Source organism: Vigna unguiculata, chromosome 6 (genome assembly GCF_037176805.1).
Source record: "Vigna unguiculata cultivar grain cowpea cultivar isolate G323 ecotype 2 chromosome 6, ASM3717680v1, whole genome shotgun sequence".
NCBI lineage: Eukaryota > Viridiplantae > Streptophyta > Magnoliopsida > Fabales > Fabaceae > Vigna > Vigna unguiculata.
In genome coordinates this window covers 5,759,665-5,766,599 of record NC_140797.1, presented here as the reverse complement: position 1 = coordinate 5,766,599, position 6,935 = coordinate 5,759,665, and positions in this window count along the sequence as shown.

Genomic DNA, 6,935 nt, shown 5'->3' with positions numbered 1-6,935 from the left:
ATGCAACTAAAATCAATTTTTACGCCACTTTTACCAAACTTACTCAATAAATCCAATAATCACAAATCCTAATTAAATCAATCTTTAGGCACAAAAAATTCAATTAAATCCCCAAATTTAAATATTAAATGAGGGCAAAAATTTGAACTCATCAATAGTGTCAGATCGTGATCCGAGATTCACTTCACGATTTTGGCAATCTTTGCAAGCAGCGTTGGGGACCCAATTGAGAATGAGTTCCGCCTATCATCCCCAAACAAATGGTCAATCAGAGAGAACAATTCAGTCACGGGAATATCTGCTTAGGGCATGTGTATTGGATCACTTTGGTGGTTGGAGTGAAGTGTTTCCTTTGGTGGAGTTCACATACAACAACAATTATCACTCAAGCATTGGAATGGTCCCGTATGAGGCATTGTATGGAAGAAGGTGTTGGGGGAGTAAAAGCACCAATTAATTGCCAGAAACCTTAGCTATTAATTAATTTTCGTTTTAGTATTTTTATTTATTTATTTTGGTGGCTGGAATTTGGGAGGGAGAATAGAGTGACTGAGGGAGTCAAAATTTACAATTGAGGGAGAGAAAAGGGAGTCTTGGAAAGGAATTTTCAGAGTGGGAACAAATTTTGAAGCGTTGGGGACAAGAAAGGATAAGTGAGACTACATTGGGAGTAAGGAAACTTGGTAAGGGGAGCTAACATTTTTTTCTCCTTAATATTGTTTGATTATGTGCAGAACAATAATTGTAAGTTGAATTATAGAATGATAAAGTGAGTTTTATGGATGATTTTAATATGATCTCTAAGTTCTTCACGGATGAATACATGGTGAAATTGTGAAATACAATTTTGGATTAATTTTGTGTAATGGGAGCTAAGTCCTTTTTATTTGTTATAATTCAAACTGATTTCACTAATATTTGGGTTTCTTTATTTTCTTAAAGGAACACTTTTTTGGTGAAGGATTTCGTATATTATGTTAAGAAAAAAAAATGGCAGTAGTGGTTAATATATCTTTATAGTTTCCATAAAAAGTTGCCAAGGTTATTGTTTGGTCTTGTTATACGTATATATGGCTACGATGTTCTTTTTATATTATAAAAGGTTTATGATATATTATAAGCATTGCGGCATCTTCATTGTGTTGGTAATTTTATAAGGTATAACAAGTTAGATTAAGAGTTTTGCGGTGTGGAAGCAATCATTAAGTGATGTTCTTACTAATTGCTGGTCCAGTATTTTTTTTATTTAAGAATTAGTGCACTGAGATAAAGATAAAAAGGGTTTTTGTGATTGGAGTTGGAGGTTTGGTATTTTGTTAAATTATTATGTTTGGGTAGTTTAATAAATTTATAGTTATAATTTGAAAGCCTCTGGGAACTATAGTTCGGGATTGTTGTGTTTGGTGATGTGAGAGTAAATTAAAAATATTTAAGGTCTGGTGGTTATTTTTGCTTTCGGCTAAATGCATTTTTCATGGATGACTATATGCAGAGTTTTTTTTTATATACATTGGAACTAATACTGCTTGATTTGCTTAATTTATATAATGAGGATAATTTTTGGGGTTTCGTACTTCTAGTCGTTGTTTTATAATTCGGTGTATGTAGTGTCTTTTAGCGGGCAAGTTCGTAGAGTTGGACTATGGGTGCGGAGGTCCGTAGAGCTGGACCACAAGCGGGTAGGTTCGTGGAAGCATGATAATCCCTAAGGACCAAGGTTGTGAATGTTATCAAGAAGTCAATAAAGTAAAAATTGGCTAAGATAGATCGGGTGAGGGTTAATTTTTATTATTTTATTGATTGTATTATTTTTCTTTCTCAGCTCACCCTTTATGTTTGTGTTTGGCGATGATCGTGTGACTTGTCACGCGGGAGCAAATGTCAATCCAGGTGAGAACATTGATGCATAGTGACAGAGCGAGGCAGATGATGGGGGATTTTCATGCATTTTGTAATAAATTTTATAATGCTTTTTCTCTATTATGAACATGTAATAAAGATTATCTGCTAGACCAGTTGAGAGGGACAAGTGTGTTCTCCAAGATTGACTTGAGGTCTGGATACCATCAGATCTTGGTCAAACCTGAAGACGTCCAGAAGACGACATTTCGATCAAGATATGGACATTACGAGTATGTAGCAATTCCAACATAGAAATCCTAGATGGCATATGATTCAACTGGTTTACCACCTTAAACTCACTTTGTTGAATGAACCTCAAAAACTCACTTGCTTCTTCATTAGATATCTTATTCTTCTCTTTCTTTACTATCTTTTCATCCTTGGCTCTTCCTTAGCTTGCAATGCCTTCCCTTTCAAAAACTTTTTTGTCTTTTCTATAATAACTTCTTGATTTCTTTGCTTTTCTCAATGATTTTCTTCTTTCCTCAAGTCTTGTGGCGAAAATATATGATCATTTCTCGTCATGCCTCCAATTCCAACAATATTATCTACTATTGGTGTCGATGCCACAACAAATTCTTCTCCTTTCACAACATGAACACCATATTTCTAGGTTGTAAGGAAAATAGGCGTGAATTTGTATTACCACAGGTTGTCTCTCTTGCGGCCGATGCGAAGTTCTAGAGAAATGAACCACCAAAGATCTTGGTCCAGTTAAATTTCATTCCTCACCTTTTTGAGTGATTAGTTCTTCTTCTCGATCTTGACAACACACCTGCACTATATGTTTGTCCATCAACCCTTGCAGCACCTGCTTGAATTCTAGGAAATCATTGATATAATGCTCAACACTTGGATGAATACCACATTTGTCATTGGACTTTACTTTGGATTCCAACAATCCAGCTTTACATAAAGCTTCAAAAACAAACTTTATAGAGTTGCGAAATCTCCTCACATCTCTCAGCACACGATCTCCCTCCCACTTCATAACTGCATTGGTTGAAGCACTCGCATATCCAAGTAAAGGATTACTCTCAACATTAGGTTTATCCTCTTGAAAAGTCAACAATCCTGAATCAAGCAATGATTGTACCTTGTATTTTAGAGCCAAGCGTCAATGAGTTGAATGATCGGTTGCCCCTCCATGATAATCACATTTAGCATCGACATCATAGTTTTTGGGATAAGGAGGCTACAACGGCTTCATAGGACAAATTGCTACTAACTTATGGTGGAGAAGATCCAGCAACAACTATGTGTAAGATACTGGAAGGGGATTAAAAATGAACGAAATTCTTCTTTGCATTCTAACCTTGGATAACATCATTCTTCCAAACCTGTTTAGGCTGATAAGCATTATCACGAATAGGTTATGCCTGTATAGAATTCTTAGCCTGATAAGTTGGCATAGTATTAGCAACATACGACAACTAAGTGGTGTGCTACTAATGATTCTTATAATGAGGTTGAGCATGAGTTTCCCATGAAGGCCAAAATGATGCTACATAAGTTTCTCCTTCTTTCTTCTTTCCATTCTTTCCATAATTAAATCTAGGCTTTTTCACTTGTGAGCCTCTAGACGAGCCATGAGTAATCTTTCCATGCTTCACACCTACTTCAACCCTCTCTCCAATCACAACAATATCTGCAAAATTTGACAAGACATTGCCTATCATATGATCATAGAAAGGAGACGACAAAGTGTCTATAAACACATCCAACATCTCTTTGTCATACAAATACGGTTCCACTTGGGCAGTTACCTCTCTCCATCATTGTGTGTACTCCTTAAAGGTCTCATCCTCCTTCCTAGCCATATTTCGCTACTGCAATCTATCTGGAGCCATATCAAGATTGTATTGGTACTACTTTATAAATGCATCCACTAGATCTTTCCAAGAGCGAATATGAGTAGGTTCAAGGTGTATGTACCATTTCCTGACCATTCCAACCAAGCTATCCTAGAATAAATGAATCAACATTGTATCATCATGGGCATGAGCTGCCATTTTCCTACAATACATAGTCAAGTGACTTTTAGGACATGTAGTCCCTTTGTATTTTTCAAACTCTGGCACCTTAAACTTGGCCAGTATTATCACATCTAGGGCCAAGCATAATCCTGCAACATTACTCAAACCATAATTTCTCACTCCCCCAATAGCTCTTACCCTCTCCTCTAAGATCTCCAATTTATCCTTTGCCTTTGTATCTTTAACTATAGCTTCAAACGCCACAATATGAGAAGATGGTTTCATTTGAGCTCCATTTGTATTTATTGTATGTATTGCTTTCGACGGGATAAATGCTTACGGGTTTGCCATAGTGTTCCATCCATATTATGAGCCAGCGATCTATATTATGAGCCATATTATGAGCCAGCGATCTATGACTTGCAGACCCTTGGATACCCATTGGTTCTCCGTTAATATTTGCTTGTAGCGTAACAAAATTTATGTGAACAATACAAGACATCATTGGAACTCCTTCTGAATATTCTTCTGTCGGGGGAGTATATCCTAGAGGAAGACCATACTGTGGAAAAGTTGGAGGTACCACATTTCCCTTTGTGTTAATGTTTTGCACTCTCATTCCATCTTGCGAAGAACCCAAAGGATAGGAAAGAACCCATTCTTTAGTTATAGAATTTGAATTTTCCAACTTGTTCTTTATCGCATTAAGATCTTCCATCATTGCAGCCATTTGCTCCTCCATAGAATGCATAATAGCCTTTAGAACCTCGTGAGATTGCTCTAATTTTCCATTTTCTTTACAAAGGCACGAGTCCTGTAAAAGTATTATGGAAGTCTTGTCGTTGTTTTTTTATTATTTTGATACCCAATTATAATCATCAAAAATAGAAAGGGACACATTCAAACTACTATGACAAACATCAAAGGAGATAATAACATATATACACAACAACAAATGGGAAAGAAAACATTTAAGAAGAACCACTACATTTTTGCATATTCAATTAAATAGGCTTGACTCTTTAGCATCCCTAGTGGAGTCGCAATCTGTCGCAATCAAAATCACGACAGGACAACAAACCAAAAAAGAAAATAAATATATTTAGTGATGGATTTAAGATAAAATAAAACTTTGAGGGTCGCCACCATAGTTTATTGTGGGAAACTATGTAAAACCATAAAGATAAAAATAAGGTCTACGAATACCAGATATTGAGTTTGGGAGTCTATTACGCGTAGGGAAGATGTTAGCACCCTACATCGTCCACCTGAAGGTGGTATCTTTAACTAAATATGCAAATAATGTGGATTTTTGAAATGCTTAAATTTCTCCGAAAAGAATAAAGAAAAATGAACAGAAAAATATATTCTTTTAGTATATTGGGCTCAATAAGGATGAATCCTTGCTCCTATATATTCTCATTAAAAATGAGAAATCATGGTTACGTAGTTCTTTGACAAACTGTTTGTTTGAAAGGGTCAGCATTTTTAATTTTCAAATGTATTTTTTTTTGTATTTTTGTTATTTTTGGGAAAGGAAATGTATCAAGTACTACAATGACATTAACGGTCACACAAGTACTCACTTTTGAAGAATGAATTTTAATAATTATTTTTTAAAAAGGAACAGTATTTTTAAATTATTTTAAAAAATAAAAGATATTAAGTACTAGGACAATACAAGCGATCATAGAAGTACTATACCTTTAAAAAAGATGAATTTTAAATATTATTATTATTTAAAAAAAAAAGACAGGATATCAAGTACTAGGACGTCGCAAATGATCACACAAGTACTCATATTTTTATTGTAGGAATATCGATGATGCGGATAACCATACAAGATATTCGAAATTTATTCTTAATGTATTATTTCAGAAAAAAAAAGTTTATAAAATGTATAGAATATATTGACATAATTTTGAAATATATTAAAATAGTGAGACAAAAATAAATAGGTCAGGGGAAAAGGTAGGTCTTAAATTAGAAAATAAAATGAAAAGAAAATTTCTACTACTTAAACAATAATATAATAATCATGAAAAAAAATCGTATTAAATGGTGATCTACATGGGACTATCCCTTCACGCCAACCAAAAAAATGAAGCCAACATATATATGACAATTGCATGTGAGATTTGAATACTTTATCTCATGAAATTCCAAGATTAGTTTTAATTAAGCATTTGGCATGCATCTAAACCGTACCAAGCAAACAAGAAGTACCTAAAAGTTTTAGCGCGGGACCCATTGTATAAGAAAATGAATACCATCAAACCAAACCCAAAAGCAATATACCTGGTGCATTAAACCTGAAATGCATATTTTAAAAGTGGCTGCAAAATGCAATCAAAATTGATTTAGTTAATTACCATTGGTCACCAAATCTCATACAAGGGACCCACAATTTTCCCATACTAGTGTTCTTATCTGTGAAGATGCACAAATAAATGGGTCCCACATGCTCACACAAAACTCACCTATAAGAAAGACTCCTAGCCCAAATCAACACTGAGCTATCTTTCCTTTATTCTTTTCTAGCTAGCTTTCACGGTTCTCTTTTCCAGTCCTCTTGGCTCCTCGATTCTTCCCCTTTTTAGTGTTTCTCTTCCTTAAGTGCCCTTAAGAATAAGAATGGGAAGGTGTGGCCGAAAAACAAGTTGGGGTGGTGGGAGTTCAGTTGAAGAAAGATGGTGAATAGTCTATAAGGATCTTGGCAAAAGCAAAAGCCAGTGGGTGTAATTCTTTCGAAGATGGAACGATCCTTCCTTTTGGGTCCTCCCTCTCCTCATGTATCAGGCCCTTGAGATTAATCCTCTCACTTATGATTATCCCCAAAAAATATTAAGTGAAGTTTGAATCCTTGTCATTATGATGTCGTGGGCAAGTGGTGAAAAAAAGTTATAATGAGGGTTCCATCATTGTTCACTAGAAGAATGGGGTGGAAATCCTTGGGGATTGGTTGCATGGGTTGATGAGTTCATAATTAATTACCTACTTCTACTTGTGCCTTGAGTGCGTGAAGGATAGTTGGTGGGAATGAAAAGGAGAAAGGGG